The 23263-nt window shown below is 40.4% G+C and overlaps 1 protein-coding gene across 1 annotated transcript in view; it reads left to right on the top strand.

The window, feature by feature from the left end:
- The window catches only part of KCNK9 (potassium two pore domain channel subfamily K member 9), a 199789-nt gene that overhangs the window by 1567 nt on the left and 174959 nt on the right, over nucleotides 1–23263 (top strand). The gene's annotated exons all lie outside the window — the stretch shown is intronic.

Consider the following 23263-nt stretch of genomic DNA (forward strand, 5'->3'; position numbering starts at 1 on the left):
CCCACCCCTTGTCTTCCGTTTATTAATCCTTATCCTTGTCCCTCTTCTGTCTTACTCTTGTTTCCCACCCTGGAGTTTTGGTAGCTGGGAGCAGTAGGGAGCTGGGGAAAGGTTAGAATGTTCAGGATTTTGTGTGCCCTTTGCCTGAAAAAGCAGAGTGAGGGACCCAAAGTCAGGTACAAGTTTTCCTGCGTTTGTCTGAAAAGGACTCAATGAATGGCTGTTGTATTATGGTGGCCAAGTGCTGAGGTGACACTCCCTCCCCCTTCCCCAGTCTGTGTAATTATGGTTGGCAGAGTTGAGGATGAGAACAATTTCGGGGTGGGGGGGAGGCTAGCATGCTTCTAACTGTAAAAGTAATAGGTTATTCCATAACCGTCTGGGAGACAATGGGGGCGTTTGTCTCTATGTCATGCAGAAACCTCGGAGGTCCGGGCTGCCTATACATCCTCTCTGACTAAATGTAGCTGCGTGACAAAAGTCAACGCTAGTGATTCTGGCACTTCTTTGTCACCTTACTGTAAACGGGATGCTCTCATGGAGAAGGCTAGTGTTTCTGAGAGCACTCTTTGCCACCACAAGCTTGAGGATCCCTGGAGATGTGAGAAGGTCATTTTTATCCTAGTAGACAGTGCAGAGTGCATTGTATTGGAAAGGACAGGCGAGTGGTTCCCTGTTGTTAATAGAGACAGACAATATCTTTCTACCATTCAGAACTTGTTACCACACATCCACACTTACCACCTGAAGATATTTCAGGTTTGCAATGTGGAACATCTTTTGACCTGGGGGTGGGGAGGAAGAAAGGTGTTTTCTCATATGCAAAGTTCTAAACTGTTCTGGGGGCCACTGGAATCTTTTTTACTTCCTCTAATTTCTGAGGAAAAGAGTTCTTGCTTCTTATACCCTCCCCCTTCCATCTTCTTCCTTATCACTGTCATTAGTTCTTCCTCCCCTTTCATTCTTCCTTTCCTCTTTCCTTCTTTCATCCTTTTCTTTTTTCTCTTTCTCTCTCATGGTACGACTTCTGCTTCTTCTTTCTCTATAGCTTGATTATTACTTTCATTTTTCTCCTTGGGATTTTTCCTTGTCTGGAGAGATCTGCATGAATAAAACCAGAATTTCTCAATGTGCCATCTGGGATGGGAAGCACACAATGACTTTTATTTCCCATGAGGTTGAACAAGAGTTGAAGAGAATTCACTTTGTAAGAACTTTTAAAATTCAGTGGTTCAATTTTGACTGTTTTAAGAGAGAAATTCTAAGTTTGCAGCATATAAATTACCTTCAATTTAGTCTATGTGCTCTTTTTGCCACAGACTAAATAAACGGAGTGATGTCCAAACTGTATTTTTAGTTACAGAGAACAGTCAGTTATCACTGCATCTGCTACCTTCAAATTTCATCAGACCGGTAGAGGGAAAGCCCCAGAGCAAGCAACTTGGAGTGAGCATACATAATTATTTGAATTTGGGGAGTGCCTCTAAAATTGAATTGTGTGGGGGTTAGAGGTGGTGTAGAAAGAGATGCTATGAGAAAGCTTTTACTTTAGACAGCTGGAAATACTATAAGTTTGTTGGTAAAAAAAAAAAAGAAGGATTTGAATGATACTGGGTTTGTACAAGACTGAGAAAAGGGATTCCCCCCTCCCCCACTGGAAGATGGAATTGTCTGTCCTTTAATGTCTCAATATTGTTGATACAAAAGTTTTTATTGCTGCATATTTCCTTTCAAGGTAGAGATTAGCTGCTATCCATCAGTAGGACTCAGGCCTCTTAAAGGTTAATGTTTTTTAGAATGAAAAAATTATTGAAACTGGAGTAATAGAGTAGACAGAAGAAGCTTTAAGGAGCCCACCCTGAGGACTTACATCTGAGCCCAGGAGTCCCCTCTTCATGCCCTTCTCTTTAGTGGGCTTTCTTCTTCCCTAATAGGACTGTAAGCCAGAAATGTAGGTGGGAATAGGAGTATAGCCTTTCTGACCTCCTGGGTTCATGTGGATTCCTATAGTTCTCCTGACCTGCCTCCCCCCAGGTGAGAAATAAGAGCCTTGGTTCTTAGAGACAAAATTATTCTTTATTTTTAATCCTTTCTGCCCCTAAATTTTTCACCTCTGTCTGCCTGATGTTACTTCCCCCTTTAAAGACCTGGCAAAGTCTTGTGGTATTAAGGGGAGAAGAGACCATTTACAGATACTGGGCATAAGGAGGTCTAGCCTCCCCTCAATTTATTTCATGATGTTATTCTCAAAGACCAGATACATACATTGTTTTACAAAAGAATATGGATCTGGGTTTTTTGTTTGTTTGATGCACATACTATTTCTTTTCAAGTATACCTTACCTCCAGAAAATTTCAATTTTTAATTTAAAGGGGGGGTACTTTAGTTTTAGTATAAAGGGCATTAGATTTGAAGCAGAAAACCTGGGTTCAAATCACATCACCTCTCTCAGTCTCACTTTTCTCATTTGGAAAATCAGGGCTTGAACTATGTGGCAAAAGTCCCTCCAAGGCTTAAACTCTGTGAAATTTTTTTTCTTTTTTGGGAAAGAAGGAAATTCAAGAAAATTAGAATAGAAAGGGTAAGTAGAAGTTGGTGTGTTTTTTCCCTAAGAGAGTTTAGCATAAGTGGTCAAATTTACAGGAAACAAAACACTGTCCCATTTTGGTTCTGTTTGTTTTCTTCTTTTTTAATATAAATGCTAATTAAGGTAGTCCCAGGCCTTGAACAAAACCACCCCAAAGCTGTGTCCTCTAAGGGATTGTTTTGTATTGGGCAATGATATTAACCAGCCAGGTTAATCTTTCCCTGTGTTCTCATTTTTAAATCTAACTTCCAGACATTTCCCATTCTTGCTACATTTTCCCTCCAAAGTCTCAAAAGGAGAATTCCAAAAGCATATTGCATTTTCCATCTGTTAATGAAGAGGTCCTTCCCCAATGCAATTATTAGGTAGCTTTGTAATGTGACTTTAAAAAATATTACTGCCATTTCATCTTGGATAACTGGTGGCATTTCCATAAAACAGGCTGTTGTTGCTTTTGGGATAGCACATTAATCCTGACTTAGATCTCAGAGGAGTTGTACTAATGAGAGGTGCTTCAATGTAGTAGAAAAATTGATAGATAGGGAGTCAGGGGCAGAATCAGGAAGGAACCCAGATCTTCTAAGCTAGTTTTATGACTGCAAGAAACTTTACCCTACTAGGCCAACATTTTCCTTTGGACTAGATGGTTTCTGAGGCTCTAGAGTTCCTTCTGTCCTTAACATCCTACCTTCCAACACTATATTCCAAGGTTCCTTTAACATTGTATGTTCTAACATTTTATATTCTATGGTCATTTCCAGCTCTAACATTCTATGATATAGATTTTAACATTCTTTATTCTAAGATTCCCTCAAACAATCTGTGTTCTAACATTTTATCTTTTAAGGTTCCTTCCAGGTAGATCTTTGCATGGTCTGTGTTCTAGCATTCAATATTCTCTGGTCCCTTCCAATTTTAACACCCCATGAATTTAGTTATGATTGCAATGATAACAACAAAAGACCAAACTCACAACCCAAAGTGCCCATTAAGGTTTTATATTATAGCCATTTCTGTGAGAAGAAAATGTTTTAGTTTTAAACTTTTAAGGTTTCAGAAATCTTGGGTGTTTCTATTTTAAGCTATGCAATCTTTAATATACAGCTGTTGTGTTTTCCTGGCTAGAACTATAGTATGGAATTACTTAAGAACAAACAAACAAACAAAGACATGCACCTATTCTCATGCAAGTTAGGTTAGGTTTGTTGCTTTGGGGTCTTATTTTCAAATTTAAGTCGTGTATGTGCCTGTCTGACTCGGAGCAAGACTTAGCTTGTGGTGCTGTAAGGGACAGCTCCCTGTAGCAAACTCCTGCAGTATATGCCTTGGGCCAAATTTTTATTCCACAGTGGGAGACTTGGTAGATTCTCACTGTGTTTACAATTAGAAAACAAAAGATTTTTTTTAAAACCAGTGTTTGTGCCATTTATTATTCTTAGAACTTAAGTTCTAGGGAGTTGCTGGTATTTCTAATAATCCTAGTATTTTTGAGATGAGATGATTTCCTCCATCCCTCCTCTTTTTTGTTTGGGACTCAGAAATGAGTGACTGATTTCTTCCTCTTCCTCTTCCTTCCTTCCTTTCCAAGTTGCCTCATCCTAGGTCAGTGGATTACAGTAATTGAAGAAATCAGATTGCTGTAAAGGGAATCGGAGACATGGATTTTTAAAACTTTCTACCAAAGGGAAGGGAGACTTTCCTATGTAGAGAAGAGGACCATAGAATGCCAGGTGGAAAAGGTCTTAAAGACCGTAATCTAATCCCCTCCCTGGAATCACACCCATATCTGCATGGGGTCTCAAAAAGCATCTAGTTGAAACCATACTCAGATAGAAATCTCTTCTACAGCTTCTGACAAGTCATCTGGCCTTAAGATGTGCTCTCCACTGCTGAGGACACTCCCAGCATTTGGGGGGATAGCTTTGATTCTGAGGAAGGCTTTACTTGTGGGGGTGCAAATTTTCCTCTCTACAATTTATACTCATTGCTCCGACTTCTGTCTTTGGGACCAACTAGGACAAGTCTAACTCCTTTTCCCTGTGAAAACCGTTCAGATACTTGAAGACATCCATCGTTTCTCCTCTACATCTTCCTTTCTCTAGGCTTGGCGCCCTCCTTTCTTTCAGCCAGTGTTTGCATGGCATGGTCTCTGGTGTTCTTACTATCCTGGCCATGCTCTTCTGGTTCCACTCCATTTTGTCATTTGGTAGGTGAGGCTCAGAGGGCCAAAGCTATGAGCATTAATGATTCCCAGTGACTTTTTCCATTTTTCCACAATTCCTTTGATATCCCCTTCATTCTACTGTTTAACACTTAATTTCCATAGCAACCAGCTCCTCTGTTTGACATGGCTAATCCTGGAACTAAGGGGGAAAATCCCCTCTTTTAGAAACATATTAAGATTCCCCCATAAAGCATTGGCATCCACCTTTTCAAAGAAACAGCTGCTTCCCAAAGGCATATATCCTTTTATCTTTTTTTTTCTCCCCAGTTGGAGACTTTAGGAGGAATTTTTAATAAGGATCACTAGATTTAGAGAACTGGGCTTCAAATGACCAGATCTGCTACTTACTATCTCTGTGACTTTGTGCAAATCACTTCCCTTTTTGGGTCTCAGTTTCCTTTTCTGTAAAATGAAGGAATTGGATTGGATGACCTCTAAGGTCCTTTACCTTCAAGAACTTTGAATCCACAACTTTTGCATTTTCTAGTTGCTTTCAATGGAATGATCTCTGATGGAGTTTAATTCACAAAGCTCTATTAGGTTTTAGGAAATTGGTTGCAGAACTCCACCCTCTGATGCTGAAGAGGGAGATGAATAGAGGCAAAAAAATTGAGACAATACAGAGACAGGTAGGCAGAGGAACACTTAATACGAATAACCTGGTCTTTGCGTCTTTATCTGGTGCTCTTATTGTTCAGGTGGGGGAGTCTTTCCAGAGCCACTGATAACTTTGTGGAATGTTCCATCTCTTTTTATTTGTTTTGTTGGCTTTTTGAAATCATTAATTTGACTCCATAAGTCTAAAGTGATCATACTTATAAAGTGCTTAGTATTACTGGTGATTAATAAATGCTTATTTCCTCCCTTCCTCCCTCCTTTCCTTCCTTCCTTGTTTCCTCCCTTCCTCTCTTCCTCCCTCCCTCCCTCCCTCCCTCCCTCCTTCCTTCCTTCCTTCCTTCCTTCCTTCCTTCCTTCCTTCCTTCCTTCCTTCCTTCCTTCCTTCCTTCCTTCCTTCCTTCCTTCCTTTCTATTTTTCTTTCTTTCTGAAGGAATGGTTAACTAGAAGGCTGCAGACCTGGGTCCTATTCCTGTACTGCCACTAACTCAATATGTGACTTTGAGCAATAATGATGATGATGATGATGATAAAACAATTGATTCACATGGAAGTAGTGGCTTACACCTCATAATATCCCTGAAAGGATGGTTAATAATAATAATAGTTAGCTTCTATATAGCATTGTAAAGTTGGTACTCATTTGCTCCTCACAATAATCCTGGGAGGTTAAGCCCCACCCACTCCCACCCACAATTTTACAGATGAGGAGGCTGAGGGACTTGTCTATGGGTAATATAAATAGCAGATTCTCTAACTCCAAATTGCACCCTCTTTCCACCATGCCCTGCTAACAGTAAGTGTTCAAGTCAGAACTCAATCGGAGGTCTTCTGACCTGAAATCCTGAGTTCAATACATGTTCGTTTCCTCCTATGCGAATAAGTGAGTTTGATGAGATAATCTCAAAGGCCATTTCAGCTCTAAAATCTTGTGATCTGATTCAATTTACCTTGTAAACTGTGGTGCTCACCTTCAATGTTAGGCAAATTAGCCTAGTGTTCACAGCAACTTAGAAGTATATCTTTATAGAATAAGCCAGGTTGGGTACAGGAAGTAACTGTCTTAATTTTATTTATTTATTTACTTTGAAGCAGCCATTGACACCAGAAAAATGGACTCTCAACATGAGTATTATTCTTGTTGTTCAGTGGTTTCCAATGCTTTGTGACTGTGTTTGGGTTTTCTTGGTAAAGATACTGTAGTGGTTTGCTATTTCCTTCTCCAGATGTGGAGACTGAGGTGAACAGTGTTAAGTGACTTGGTCAGTGTCACACAGCTAGTAAGTCTCTAAAGCTGAATTTGAACTCAGGTCTATGCTGATTCCAGGCCTGTCCCTCTATCCACTGTACCCCCTATCTGCCCCTTCCTAAGGGTACCTTTCCTCATCCGTTGGTTTTTTTTTTTAAGGCTGATAGTAAGACTTGATTTAACACCCTAGTACTCTAGTAAACACTGAATATTTATGGAGCCTCATGTAGGACTGAGGTGCACTTGTTATTTCTGATTGTAAGCAACAGAAGCAAGGGGAACACATTTATTTTCAACTAAAGGAGATCCTGAAGGGGGGGGGTGGTTTGAGACATGTGCTGAAATTAGATGGAACCCAGGGACCAGAAACATGACCCCACCCTTGGCCACAGCCTTTGAGATTCCAGAGTGAAATGAAGGATCACAGGTTTAGATCTAGAAGGGATGTGAGAGCTCATGTAATATAACCTCTCATTTTATAGATAATAGCTAGCATTTATATATTGCTTTAAGGTTTACAAAGCACTTTCCATACATCATCTCTTTTGTGCCTCCCAACAACTTTTGGGGGCAGGTGCTATTATTATTATCCCTATTTTACAGATGGGGAAACTGAGGCTGAGAGAATTCAAGCGACCAGGGTCACACAGCTAATAAGTCTGAGGTACGATTTGAACTCCAGGTCTAGGGCTTTATCCACTGTGACTCTTAGCCACAAGTGTCCACTGTATCACAAGTAGTAGCCATATAGAATGTTGGAGCAGGAAGAGACCCTAAAACATAGGATGATAGAGTCAAAAAGGATCTTAGTTTCCTACTTTTTAAAATGATTGGGCTAGACCAGCTGCTATTCATGCCCAGGATGGGGAAGTGACTTGCCCATGGTCACATGGGTATTGAAGAGGGTCATCATAAAATGATGAGGTATAGGGTTAAGGGTGTCCAAGACCCCCAAAATACCAACACACTGCATCCTGCCAAATGAATTTGATACAAGCCTTCTCTCAGTCAAAGAAAAACAAAGTTTATTAAAAGTTTGCCATATTGGGTAGACTCTTAAGGAGTTTGGGTATCTGTAAGGCTTGTATTGGACACAGAGCAAGTCTGTGCTAGAAAATTCTATGGCGCTCTCACACCATGTGGTGTGAGATGGAGTCTTATATACAGAAGGGTGTGGGAGAAATCTAGGGGTGGTCTAGAGGAGGAGTTTGGGGGGGTCTTCAGAAGGCATTAATGAGGTAAATGAGTGATTAAAGGTGGGAAGTTGCTGGAGGCTACCTGGAAACTACAGACAATGGTTGTCTATTCCAGTTCAAGGATTGGATTGATATTTTGAGAGGCTCAAGGGTGGGAAGTCTAGTAACAGAGGTTTGGGCCCAGCCACAATGTAAGGCTTATGGCCTCATGCAAATGCCTCATCAAATGGGACGATTTAATCAGAGTTCAAGGGGGGTTCCCAGAGCCTGTACCTCAAAGATTCAAGGAGAGTTCAAGGGGGCTCCCAGAGCCTGCACCTCACCTTCAAATCTGTTTACAGAGCCAGTCCTCTTTTCCTCCAGAGAATACTCCTATAGATCTAATGTTGAAATTGAAAGAGACCTGAGAGAACATTCAGGATAATGCCCCTATTTTATAGATGCAGAAACCTGGACCCAGAGCAGTGGGCCAACTCGCATAAAGCTCTTCAGTTGGAAAATGGCACAAGCAGAAGACCTGGGTTTGTGGCTCGCTCCACGTCCCAAATTATTAATGTACGATTTTTACCAATGATGTCCACGTGAGCTAAGGATAAGAATAAGGGTGTCTTGTAGGTAGAAAGGGGCAGAATGAGTGGAGCTCAGCACCTGCCTCTTTGATGCCCTAATGAGAGCTCCTGTCAATGTAGTCCCTTACACTTTGCTAAGCAGTTTCCTCCTCAAACCTCTGGGTCTCAGGCAGTGGAAGTGGAATCAACCACAATTTATTTGAGGAAATTGAGGCACATTGAAGCCTACTTTTCACTGTATGCAGGCAGCCTTCCTAAGTTGTTTTGTCCCAAGAGATTATGGAATATTTGCTGGGAAATTTTATTGTAGATGAAAAGCAGCAGGTTTGGAATTCTTCCCTTCATCCTTATACCCCACTCTGGGTTGTCAAGTCAGCTGTGACTGATATTACTGACAGATACCAATTTTTTAGCCCTGACTTGAAATGAAACAAGATAAGTTAGTCTCATGTCTCCTAAACAGTTTTCAGGGTCAAGTACAAAATGGTCCTCTACAATGGGGCAGCTAGGTGGCACAGTGGATAGAGTGCCAAGTAGGGAGTCAGGAACACTCATCTTTCTGAGTTCAAATATGGCCTCAGACATTTACTAGCTCTGTGGTCCTGGGCAAGTCACTTAACCCTGTTTGTCTTAGTTTCCTCATTTCTAAAATAATCTGGAGAAGGAAATGGCAAACCACTCTAGTATCTTTGCCAAGGAAGCCCTAAATGGTGTCCGGAAGAGTCAGACATGACTGAAATGACTGAACGACAACAGCAATGACAAAAACAGTGGCTATATTTGGCATATTGGGGAAGCCCTGGGGTGGGAACCAGAAGGCCTGAGTTTGAGTCTTTGTTCTGCTACTGACTAGCTATGTGACTTTGGACAAGTCATTTTAGTCTAGTCTCTTCTATAAAATGGGGATAAAATGCTTGTGTTCCCTCCCTCATAAGATTATAAGGAAATCACACAAAAACCTGTAAAGTATTGCCTTCCATTTCTCCCTAATGGGTCTGAATATTGGCTACCCTGGGTAGCAGATTTTGGAAAAGCAATGTGGCCATTGTTTTTTTTTCTTCCTGTTTATCTCTGCGTATATTTTTTCTTTAAAAATGATTGTTTCTTAGGAACATGTAGCTTTATCCAGGAGAAACTATTAAAGTAAATTTAAGTCATTTAAAATTTTTAAACAATAAGCTTTCATCTGATTTCAGCTACTTAAGGTGTTCACAGAGAACCAGCTGGAGATGTTCTCCATTCCAAAGAAATTCAGATTTTAATAGGAGCTCTTGAAGACATTAATGGCTTCAAGACCAATACCAGTGGTGGAGCTACAGGGATATGAGTGAAAGTTAAAATTCTGGGTGAGGAGGCCTGGTCCCTAGCAAGTTGAACTTCACAACTCAGAATCTTGGCCTCCAAATGATTTTGCAAATGACTGGCACTGACTTTTCCTTGTCTATATGACTTAGAGTTAGCTTAGTGGCTTTAGAATCCTGGATTTCAGCACTGGACTCAGGAAGCTGTTTGTTATGTTGTGGAAAGCTGATTGGGTCCCAAGTCAGTAGATGTGACTCTTACTAAGAGTCAGCTGGTCTACCTTACTCTCAGGTCTCCCCCCACTCTGGTCCATGCTCCACTCAACTGTGAGCCTAAGCATCTTAAAGCACAGGTCTGACCATGTCACTCCCATCTCCCAGTAAATGTACTCCAATGGCTCCCTATTATCTCCAGGATCAAATATAAAATCTTTTTGGCTTTTAATGCCATTCATCACCTACACTCTTCCTATCTCTTCAGTATTCTTCCCTCAACCCCACCTTCCCATACACAATATACTCTAAGATTAAGTGATACTGGTCTCCTTTTTGTTGTTGTGGGGGCAGCTAGGTGAGGGAATAGATAGAGTATAGGATCTGGAGTCAGAAAGACCTGAGTTCCAATGCAGCTTCAGAAACTTACTAGCTATATGATCCTGAGCAAGTCATTGAACCCTCTTTGCCTCAGTTTTCTCATCTGTAAAATGAGCCGGAGAAGGAAATGGCAAACCACTCCAGTATCTTGGCCAGGAAAACCCCATATGGGGTCATAAAGAGCTAGATATGACTGAGCAAAATCTTTTTTTTTCACTTTTAAGGCTATTTATCACCTAGACCCTTCCTATCTTTTCAGTCTTCTTACTTCTGACCCCTGCCTAGTCCCAGTATACTCTGGGGTCAAGTGATACTGGTTTCTTGCTACTCCTTGGAGAGGATGCTCTATCTTTCAACTCCAGGCACTTTCACTCATTGTCTCCTGTGCCTGGAACTCTCTCTCCTCATCTTTGCTTCTTGGGTCTCCTTCACTTCTCAGCTAATGTCCCACTTACTGCCCGAAGTCTTCCCTGGTCCTCCTTTATCTTAGAGCCTTCCCTCTGAGACTACCCCCAACTTATCCCGTATGTATCTTGTTTATTCCTGGTCACTTGTATGTTGTCTTCCCTGTTAGATTCTGAAGTCCTTGAGAGCAGGAACTGGGTTTGCTTGGTTTTGTTTTTGCATTTCTTTGTATCACTGGTGCTTAGCACAATGCCTTGCACATGGTAGGTGCTTAATAAATACTAGCTGATGGTCCTGGTTCTGTTGATATAACCTTGGACAAAATCTATCTTTTTTTTTGAGGTCATCAGTGTTAAGTGACTTACCAAGGGTCATATGGGTAGTAAGAGTCTGAGGCTGGATTTGAACTCAGGTCCTCCTAACTCCAGGGCTTGTGCTTTCTCTATTGTGCCACTGTGTTAGCTGCCCCAAAGTCTATCTTATAGAAAATGAATTCTGATAATAAGATAGGTTGTAAGACAGATCATCATCATCATCTTCAGGTCTGAATGACAGGGATCTAAGTGATATGATGAATGACAAGTATGATATAGAAGAAAAATTACTAAAGTTAGAGTTACAGGATCCTAGTTCAAATCCTAGCTCTACTACATCTTACTGTGTGACCTTGGACAAGTCACTTAACTCTCTTGGTCTTAATTACTTTGCCCATAAAAGGAGGAAGGGGTAATAGTTATGATAATAATAAATAGTAAAAAGATCAGTAATAGCCCTCCCAGCTCTAGCTCCCTGATCCTATGTTCCTTTGAAGTTCTTTGTAAACTATAATATTCTATACCAAATGGAAGCTGTTATCATTTAATGTGTGTGTGTGTGTGTGTGTGTGTGTGTGTGAGAGAGAGAGAGAGAGAGAGAGAGAGAGAGAGAGGAGGGAGATTCAGCCTCTGCTTGAAAATTTCCACTGATGGGGAATTTTTTATCTTAGAAGGTAGATGATAAGCTGAATCTCCTTCTTTTGACTTGTCCTCATTGGTTCAAGTTCTGTTCTCTGGAGACACAAAATCTGTGTAAAGTACAAACACTTTACAATCAAGAGACCTCATATATCACTTCTCTCCATTATGTCTAGAAATCAGGGGTAGGGAACCTGTGGCCTCGAGGCCACATGTGGCTCTCTAGATCCTCAAGTGTGACCCTTGACTGAATCCGAACTTCACAGAACAAAACCCTTTAATTAAAGGATTTTTCTATTACACTTGGACTCAGTCAAAAGGCTGTGCCCAAGGACCTGAAGGCCACATGTTCCCCACCTCTGGTAGATTTGTCTCTTCTCAAATTTCCCAGACTACTTTACCTGGACTTATGTCTTGTACCTATTGCACTTCCCTTGGTATCATACTAGTGGTGTGGTATGTGCTATCATACCACATATCTGAGACATAGAGCTGTAAAGAAGCTTAGAAGTTCTTCTATTCCAACCCAATCATTTTGAAAACTAGGAAACTGAGATCCAGGGAAGTTCTGTGACTTGCTGAAGGCCATCAGAGGTGAGCTTTTAACCCAGGTCCCCTGTCTCCAGAATCACTGCTTTTTCTACCACTCGAATTCTCTCACCAAAGTTCAAACAATTAGTACGTAACTAAGTTGGGATTTGAACTCAGATCCTTTCTGGCTTTAAATCCAGTACTCTTTCTATGATATTTCACTATTTCTCCTATTTGTAAGTACCTCTCTTCCCCATTAATGAGTAAGTTTCTTGGAAGCAGGGCTTTGGAAATATTTTTATTTGCATTTCCATTGCCTAGTAGTGCTATCCATTTGGTAGGTGCTTAAAAAAATTGAGATTGTTTCTTGAAATAGTAGGGCCTTACACACATTATCTATCTATCTATCTATCTATCTAACTATCTATCTACCTATCTATCTATCTATCTATCCATCTATCTATCTATCTATCTATCTATCTATCTACCTACCTATCTATCTCTCATCTATCTATCTATCTATCTATCTATCTATCTATCTATCTATCTATCATCTATTCATCCATCCATCTATCCATCCATCTGTATGTCTGTCTGTCCATCCATCCGTCTGTCTGTCCATCCGTCCGTCTGTCCATCCATCCATCTGTCTGTCTATCTGAATTAAATGATATCCTTTTAAATATTTGAAAACAGTAATCATCTCCCCCACCAATTTTTTAAAAATAACTCTCCAGTCTTTTCCAAGAGGGAAAGGAATGAGCACCAACTATAGCACCTACTACACTGCCATGCACTGCTAAGAGTTTTACAAATATTATCTCGTATGATCCTCACAATAGCTGTGCAAGGTTAATGCTGTTATTCTTCCCATTTAACAGTCAAAGAAACTGAGGCAAATAGAAGTTAAGTAACTTGCTCAGGGTCACACAGCTAGTAAGTATCTCAGGCTGGATTTGAACTCAGGTCTTCTTGACTCCAGGCACAGTGCTCTATCCACTGTATCACCTCACGTCAGAGGGAAGAGGTTAAAATTGGCCTCTACCACTTACTAGCAGGGTGACCCTAGTCAAGTCACTTCAACTTTCTAGTACTTGATTTATTCATTTATAAAATGAGGGAGCTGGACTCCATGATCTGCATGGTTTTTTGTATCTGGGAATCTACAAAACTTAGGATGTTATGCTGTCTAACTGCCTACTTGTGGTGGTGGTGGTGGTTATTCAAGGGTAACACTAGTCATTTGGTCAGGTGGAATATATTCTGCTGGATCTTCCTTGAACTGACTAGGGATGATAATCCAGGATCTTTAAAATTATGATTAATTTTTTTTATTCTCAACTTGACAAACATCAGCAAACACAAACAAAATTTCTACATACAAAGAATAGAAAAAAAGAGGATTGTGTGTGATACTGTGAATATCTATTACAGTTATCTCTTCCACATCACAGGGGTTAGTTAGGAGTGTGGCACCCCTGTGATCTAGGAAATCTTCTTAAAATATTTTGGCCCTCCCTTCATACCAGAGAGGAGAAAGTCTGAATTTTTTCTTTTTCCTTTATGGGGTGTTTACAATGTATCATTGTAAAATTTGGGTTAAGTATTTGGTTATAGGTCCTGTGTCATCTGCTGGCATTCACCTATCATCTTCAGTTTCTGCAAAACTCTGCCCCCCAAATCCCATTTAATTTCTTATGATGACCTGTGATGCATCAAAACCTAGAAGATGTGCAAGGGATAGTAACTGTACAGACAACTTGCTTTATGTTCAACTTAACCCAATAGTTTGCACACTACCCTGCTGGTCTGTACCCCTTCTGAATTTTCTTCAGCTCTCTTTTGTGTACTTTGAAATGTCTCAAGGTCACTCCTTTCTTTAATTCTTCATTTTTGCCATCCATCACTCTTACTAACCCCCTCTGTCCCTACTCAACAAACAAAAAAACCCTCCTTTGTGATAAGTCTAGTCAAGTAAAGCAGATGCATACATTGGTAAGCCTAACAGTGTCTGCCTCATTTGGTACCTCCAATCCCTTGCCAAGAGGCAACCCACAATTACCTCTAAACAAAACTTCTTAAAGGAAGATGAGTTAGTCACCAGTCTTGGGAAATGGAGGATTTCTCATTACCAAGGCTCATAGGTGTAATTTTAATACCCAAGGTTACTTGCCCAGGTAGATGTTTCTGTCTCATGATGCAATGATACTCTCTATAACAACCTGGATATTGGGCCTTTATCACCACTACAGAGGTGCTTAGTTAAAACACACCCATACCCACACCCATACACATACCTACACCCGCACTTGCACCCGTACCCATACCTGCACTCGTATCCACACCTGGGAGCTAAATACAGTAGAAGGAACCATGGAATTTTCAGAGCTGGAGGGAAAATGGGAAGATAGAACAAATAATTTTATTTAATTTTTTTTGGAAAAAATTGGGCATTTCCATTCCATGAGCAGCTAAGGTAGTGCAGTGGATAGAATATTAGTCTAGAATTAGGAAGACTTGAATTCAAATTTGGCCCCTGACATTTCCTAACTGTGTGATCCTGGGAAAGTCCCCTACCCTCTATTTGCTTCAATTGTCTCATCTATAAAATGGGAATAATAATAATACCCCCCCCTTTAAGAGTTTTTGTGGGGGTCAAATGAGAAAATACTTATGAAGCACTTAGCACAGTGCCTGACACAGAATAGATGTTCAATAAACATTTGTTTCATTCCTTCCATATGCAAAATAGAAGAGAAAAAGAGAATAGTACACAAAACTGTATCTCTAATAAATCTCTAGCTTGCTTTTCTTTTAAATTATGTAATAAATTTAATCCATAGCTTTCTAGCTGTCCTATTTGTCTGTTATTCTTTCTGTCCTCCTGTCCTTTCTCTGCTTAAAAAAAAGATCCCTCAATGATTTTTTCTTTCTTTTTTCTACTCTAGCCCTGAGCCCCTCCCCCATTTCCCCCATATTAGAAAAACAAAGTTCTTTCAACAAATATTCATAGTCCAGCAAGACAAATTGTCACATTAGCCAAGTCTGAAAATGCATGTCTCATTCTGCATCTCAAGTTCATAACTTTCCTATTAAGAGACAGATAACATGCTTCATTGTAGTTTCTTTGGGCTCATACTTGGTCATTGCATTGATGAGAGTTTTCAAGCCTTTCAAAATAATTTTTCTTTATAATATTGTTGTTATTGTATAAATAGCTATTCTGGGTCTGCTTCCTTTCTCTTGTATCAGTTTACACAAGTCTTGCCAGAGAACAACGATTTTAGAGTTAGAGGAGACCTTAGATATTGTCTAGTCCAAACTCCTTAATTTACAGATTAGGAAACATTGTGGAGCTGTACTGTGTCCCAGTTCAGGAAGTGGTTTAGTGGCTTTCTACTACCCTTAGGATAAAACAGAGAGTCCTTAGCTTGGCCTTTGACAACTGCCACAATCTGGCTCCAGCCTACCTTCCCAGATTTATGGCACATTACTTCCCTTCACACCCTCTTTATTCCAGCCAGATTAGCTAATTGGCTATTTCCCAAATTCATCACTCCATCTCTGTCTTCAATGCTTTAAGTAGGCTGTACTCCCTGCAGAAATGCCCTCCCTGAATGTTGTATCATATCTAGTACCTGGTACAATTCTCTTTACACAGTGAGTGTGATGTCAATGAATGACAATGGCCTCATACACAAACACAGGAGAACAGTTTTCACCTCAATACTCTGTAGGCTATGTCTACTGCCACGTGCACTGGTGGACATCTATATAACTCAGTTCTGAAAATGAGTTCCCTATCACTAAAACCGAATCTCAGAAACTCTGAGGAATATGATATGAGACATTTCAACAGATATGTGTTAAGAAAAAGAAATAAATCCAAAGGATTCCTCAAGGGATTTGTGAACAATAGTTCACAATAGTCATAATAAGCCTGGGTCAAAGGCATAAGCTTTTTCTAGGTTTTACAACAACTCATACATTCAAGTTACTGGCTTCAAACATGAAAAAGCCTCTGTTTGTGCCTTCAGAGGGATTATGGTCTAGTAGGGCTGGGTGGGTAAGGCATGTACACAGGGATTAAGAACGTAAGATATAGGGGGTGGCTAGGTTGCTCAGTGAATAGAGCATCAGCCCTGGAGTCAGGAGGATCTGAGTTCACATCCGACCTCAGACATTTAACATAAAAACTAGCTGTGTGACCTTGGGCAAGTCACTTAACCCCAATTGCCCTCCCAAAAGCAAAAAAAATTTTTTTTAAAAAGAATGCAAGATATAGTATGATAAGTTCATTTAATGGAATACATACCCCTACCACCTTTCTCAAATCTTTGATTTTTTTTTTAAGCAATCGGGGTTAAGTAAGTTGCTCAAGGTTACACAGCCAGGTGTTTCTGGGTGGGTGCTAAGTGTCTGAGCCCGGGATTCGATCTCCAGGTCATCCTGACACTGGAGCTGGTGCTCTTACTCGCTGTGCTACCTGGCTGCTCCAAATCTTTGATTTTCTTAACTGGAAGAGAATTTTTCTTCTCATCTCCTAACACTTTAAACACATTTTACTCACTTATCATCTTCTAATTTATATTGCATTTTTACCCACAAAGTGCTAGATTACAAAATCCTTGAGTGTGGGGAACATTATAGAAATATTTTGTTTTTCTATGACCTTCATTTCCCAATGTCCCTTCCTTGCCTCACTCAGAGGGCTGGCCCTTATAACAGAATAAAATGCATAAAAATGAAAGAGGTGTGAAAATGAGTTCAATAAAACTAACCAAATCGTTACCAAGTTCAATATAATATGTCGTATCTTACACTTCTTTTTTTTTCTTTCTGCTTTTTGGAGGGCAATCAGGGTTAAGTGACTGGCCCAAGGTCACATGGCTAGTTTTTGTGTTAAGTGTCTGAGGCCAGATCCGAACCCAGGTCCTCCTGATTCTAGGACTGGTGCTCTACTCACTGCACCACCTAGCTGCCCCTGGTATCTTATACTTCTAAGCACCCCCCACCCCTCCTGCTAAGAAGGGAAGGAAGCTCATATATAGCTTTCTCAAAGCCAAATTGAGTCATTATTCTTATACAGAACTTCACTTTGCATCAGTCTGCAGAAGTCTTCCCAGGTTTCTCTGTATTCTTCATATTCATCATTTCCCACAGCACTTTATTTTTCCATTACATTCATGTACTGTATATAAATAATTTGTTTAGTTATTATCTAGTAAATGACCATCTACTTTTGTTTCCAGTTTTTTTGGTATGTAAAAAGTACTACTGTAGGGGGGCTAGGTGGCACAGTGAATAGAGCACCGGCTCTGGAGTCAGGAGGACCTGAGTTCAAATTTGGCCTTGGACACTTAACACACACACACACAAACTAGCCATGTGACCTTGGACAAGTCACTTAACCCCAATTGCCTTACCTTCCCCACCTCCAAAAAGCAAAAAAAAAAAAAAAGTACTACTGCAAACATTTTATTATATATGGGACACTTAAAACATACACATTCGCAAACACACGCACAGACACATATACAAAACTTGGATCTCCTTGATGCATGTGTCCCCCAGTGGAATCTCTGGGTCAAAGTTTATGGGCATTTTAATTTCTTTTTCAGTGTAATTGCAAATTGCTTTCTTGAATGGTTGGATCGGCCCATAGCTCTACTAACAACATATAGATGTGCCTGGGATGGACACATCTCAATAAATTTGAGCAGATCTAGAAGAGGGTGACTAGAGTGGTAAGAAGGCAGGAGACTGGGTCATAGGAAAGGCAGCTGAACAACATGGAGAAGGTTAGCCTAGAGTGGGCAGACATGTAGGGGGAGAGGTCAAAGAAAGAGTATGATTACTGTTTTTTTTTCCTTAAATCACTCAGGGTAAAGTGACTTGCCCAGGTTCACACAGCTAATAAGTGTATAGGGTCAAATTTGAATTCAGGTCCTCCTGACTCCAGGGCCAGTGCTTTATTCACTGGTGCCACCTAGCTGCCCCTATGATTAATGTTTTAAAGGATTTGCAGTGCTGAGGAAACTGGTGTGCTCTGCTTGGCCCCAAAGGACTGAATTAGGATTAATAAATTGCCAAGAAATTTTTAGGTTGATTTTAAGAGAAACTTTCTAATAATGACAGCTACCCCAAGTGGAATGGGCTGGTTTAGGAGGTCATACTCATCTTTCTAGTGGCCACAAGGTAGCCAAGGGTTTGGTGCAGCGAGTAGACTTATCTGGGTGTCTACTTGGCAGATTAAATGAGATAAAGCATTTATTAAATACGTATTATATTTCAGACATGGTGCTAACCCTGGGAATATAAATACAAGCAAAAAGAAAGACAGTCCCTGCCATCATGGAGATTACATCCTAATGGGGAGAGGCAATGCATCAAAGGGAGTTGGAAGGCAGGGGTGGGGGTGGGGTGGGGAATGTGTCCAAGCACAGGGCAGGCAGAGAAAATAGTCCAGGGAGTCCGAGTCTGATCCAGGTTGGAAGAGAGCAGGGCCCAGCAGGTATTCCTCAGATGGAGATTCTGGAGCAAACTCACCAGCGAGAGGAGGAGGATGCAGCATATGGAGAAAGGCCTAAAATCTAAGCTAACACTCTCGGGAGTGCCCTTTCTGGGGCCATCCATAGCTTTTGTTTGGGGAATCTTATTCAGTGGCTTAGATTATTGAATGCTAGGGTGGAAAGTTCTACGTCTTCTCTGGTGCAGGTGTCCCCTATATAGCAGTCCTGACAGGGGGTGATCCAGCCTCTGCTGAAATACCCCTAATAACTCCTTACACAGGATCGTAAACACTCAGCATTGGAAGGGAACTAATAATCTAGTCTAGCCTGCTGCCTAGGGTAAGGATCCTCTCTGTAGAATACCTACCTAACAACAAAAGAACAGCAAGAGCTAGTATTTTTATGGATAGAGCACTGTGCCTGGAGTCAGGAAGACCTGAGTTCAAATTTGACTTCAGACATTTACTAGCTATGTGACCCTGGGTAAGTCATTTAACCCTGTTTGCCTCAGTTTCCTCATCTGTAAAATGAGCTGGAGAAAGAAATGGCTCTAGTATACTCCAGTATCTTTGCAAACAAAACCCCACATAGGGTCACAAACAGTTAGGCATGACTGAAAAATGACTCAACAACAGTCACAACAACAGCAACAATTTATATACCACTTTAAGGTTTGCAAAATGCTTACCAGTATTGTGTCGTTTTATCCTTGCAACAACCCAGTGAAGTAGGTGCTATTATTATCCCTATTTTACAGATGAGAAAACTGAGGTTAGGAGAGGCTAAATAAATGTCTGAGGTCAAATTTGAATTCAGGTCTTGCTAATTAAAGGTCTAGCACTTTCTCCATTCATTGTGCCTTGTACCTTGGCTGCTTCAACAACATATCTATATCTATATCTAATCTATATCTATATCTAATCTATATCTATATCTATCTAGAGACAGACACACACACATATATTCCCTACTATGTATAAGGCATGATGTTATGTGCTTATAGAAAAAAAAAATAATAGTCCCTGCCCTCATGATGCTTACATTCTATAGATCCTCCAACCTATAGGTAAACATAGATAGGGTGGCATAGTGTAAAAAACACTTGACCCAGAGTCAGGATGTTCTAAATTCAAATCAAGCTTCAGACATGTTTAGCTGTGTGACCCTGGGTAAGTCACTTAACAGTTCTCTGTTTCAGTTTCCTCATCTATAAAATGGGAATAATTATAGCACCCACCTTATAGGGTTGTTGTGAGGAGCAAATGATAACATTTTTAAGATGCTTAGCACAGTGCTTGGCACATGTCCTTAATAAATGCTTTCCTCTCTCCCTTCCTTCCTTCCTTCCTTCCTTCCTTCCTTCCTTCCTTCCTTCCTTCCTTGCTTCTTTTCTTTCCATACCTCCAGTGGTGAGAGCTTCCAAAGGGGAGCCTTTTCTATGGTGGCACATCTTTAATGTCTAGAAAGTTCTTCCATATATAAAACTTAAGTTGGTTCTTTTATATCTTCCTACCCATTTTACACTTATAAGAGAGAGTAGACTTCCTCTGTACTACTCTAGTTTGACAGCCCCACAGATATTTATAGTTGCAATGGATTTTGAGCTGGCAGGGGCCATAGAACATATAACTGGTGTGATCTTGAGAAAATAGATTCACTATTACTTAGATATCATATTCTAAATAGCAGATCTGGGATTTGAACTTGGATCCTCTCATTTCCAAATCCAATGCATTTTACTCCACCTCGCCTTTCTTTCTTCTTTAGTAATTGAACTTTAGAGCTAGAAAGCAGCCATTGAGACAATTTTGTCTTGTCTCCCCTCTGTTTGACAGATAAGGAAACTGAGGTTCAGAGAGGTGGATTTGTCCTGGGGTCATCCAGTAAGTGAACATCAGAGATGGGATAAGAAAGGAACAACCTTGGCCTCTTGACTTCTAGACCACAGCTCTATCCATTTCTCCATTCTACACAAAATTTTCCCCAATACAGACTTTGTTTCTTGGTATTGGACAATGTACGGTAAATTGTCTACTGTTTGGCATGACTGGGAATAGAGGTGTTCAGGTTAATAAAATATTCTGGTCAGCAGAGATAGCATCTATATGAACATGGCTTGCCAATTTTCAAAGAAATAGAATACAGTGGAATACATATCACAGGAAAACCATATGGAATGTAATTTAACCTCTTTCTGGGGAGATGATGTGTTGTCATATAAAAGAGAAAATGACTCATCTTCAGAGAGCTGAGGTGGAAGTTAACTGCACAACCTCTGAGGTCCTTTCCAAATGCAAGATAATTGGAATGCCGGACTTGGAGTCAGAAGTCTTGTGTTCAAATCCTGGCTCTGTCACTTACTATTACAACTACTAATAGCTAACATATATTACCTACTATGTGTTAGGCTTTACAATTACTATGTCATTTGATCCTCATGAGAGCTCTGGGAGGTAGATGCTGTTATTAGCCCCATTTTACAGAGAAGAAAACTGAGGCAAATCAAAGTTAAATGACTTGCCCAGAATCACACAGCTAGTAAGTGTCTGATGCTGGATTTGAACTCAGGTCTTCCTGACTCCAGGTCCAAGATTCTATCTACTGCATTTAGCTGCCTCTAAGTTATAGAGGTGAGACGTTAAATCTGGCCTCAGATATTTACTAGCGGGGGAACCCTAGCCAAGTCACTTCAACTCTCTGCTTGTTGCTGTTCAGTCACATGTGACTTTGTGATTCTGTGGACCATACTGTCCATGGTGTTTTATTGGCAAAGATACTGCAGTGTTTTGCCATTTTCTTCACCAGTAGATTAAGGCAAATAGAGATTAAGTGATTTATTTGCCCAGGTTTGCACATCTAGGAAGTATCTGAGGTTGGATTTGAACTCAGGTCTTCCTGACTTCTGGCTTAGTGCTTTGTCCACTGAGCTATTATTTTCTAAGTAGCAGATCTGGGATTTGAATTTGAATTTGGATCCTCTTATTTCCAAATCCAATGCATTTTACTCCACTTCACCTTACCTTCCTCTTTAGTAATTGAACCTGAGAGCTAGAAAGCAGCCATTGAGATAATTTTGTCCAATTTCCTCCTTGTTTGACAGATAAGGAAATTGAGGCTCAGAGAGGTGGATTTGTCCTGGGGTCATCCAGTAAGTGAGCATTAGAGATGGGACAAGAAAGGAGCAGGCTGCCTCAGGTCTCCATTTACAGGCTATTAGACTAAATGACCTTCAAGGTCCCCTCCAGCCCTAATATTCTATAGCCTAGGTTGTGTGTGTGTGTGTGTGTGTGTGTGTGTGTGTGTGTGTGTGTGTGTGTGTGCTGGACTCTTTGGCAATTTGGTCAAGGCTATAGACTCCTCAGAATAATGTCTTCAAGTGCATAAAATAAAATAGATAGGATCACAAAGGAAACTAATCATATTGAAATACAGTTAACAACAACACAAGTTCACGGATCTTGGATTAAGAACCCCTGGTCTACTAGGTGGGAGAGGATTTAGCATGTGGTCTCTTGAACTGAGGGAAACTTTACTTTAAATCCTGTCTCACTAGTTTATTAATTATGTGATACTGGTTAATCACTTTATCAGCCTTGGTTTCCTTATCTGTGAAATGGTTCCATTTCAATGCTTCTCTGTATTCATCATACTTGTCTTTTCTTATAGCAGAGTTATTTTCCATTATATTCATGTATTTGTTTAGCCATTCTCCAATTGGTGGACACCCTTTTTGTTTCCAGTTCTTTAGAGGAGTTTTTATTCTTAGTGAGATTGGATAAAGAGAGAGGGAGATGCCCTGTATAGAGAGGAGTGTAATGCAAAATAGAGGCAAAGAGAGGATGGGGCAGAGTTCCATTGAACAGAAGGCTCCATAAACTGCTTTCACATATATTAGTTTCCATCAGGTGGCAAAACCTTGTCAATGAGAGTTCTACTGCATTGTTAAATCTTGTCAAAGAACAGAATGTATTTTCTGCTGGGCAGAGCTTATGAGTTTGCTGCCTAGACCACAAATCCCTTTCATAATCTCCCCAATAAATGGCCATCCAGCATCTGCTTGAATGTCTCTAGTCATGGGGAACTCACTATTTTAGGACACCCCTTTCCAGTTTGGGAGAGCTCCTATTATTAGGGAGTCTGTGTGTAAGGTAGATAAAGCATTTCTCAGGTGCTTACTCTGTGCCAGACACTGCATTGAACGCTGGGAATATTAAATAGAAATCTACCCAGAACCAGTCTGCCCCCTCTTAAACATAAAAGCTCTTCAGATATTTGATGTCAAAGATTGTGTCTCTGCTTTACTAGGGCTGAAAATCATAGGGTGGCAACTTTCTGCTTATCACAAATCAGTAGTGCCAGAAAAAATCAGAAGGATAGGCCACCTGACATGTAAATACAGGAAGTAAAGCTCTCCAGGGTTTCTCTGGAGATATGAGTGGTAGAAAGAAGACCACTGCACTTGAAACCGTGTATTCTAACTCATAGTTCTAGTTCTGCTACTTACTAGCTGCGTGAACTGAGCAAG

Source organism: Petaurus breviceps, unplaced genomic scaffold (assembly GCF_028583685.1).
Source record: "Petaurus breviceps papuanus isolate PSGF00001 unplaced genomic scaffold, PetGlider_PUasm1.0 98, whole genome shotgun sequence".
NCBI lineage: Eukaryota > Metazoa > Chordata > Mammalia > Diprotodontia > Petauridae > Petaurus > Petaurus breviceps.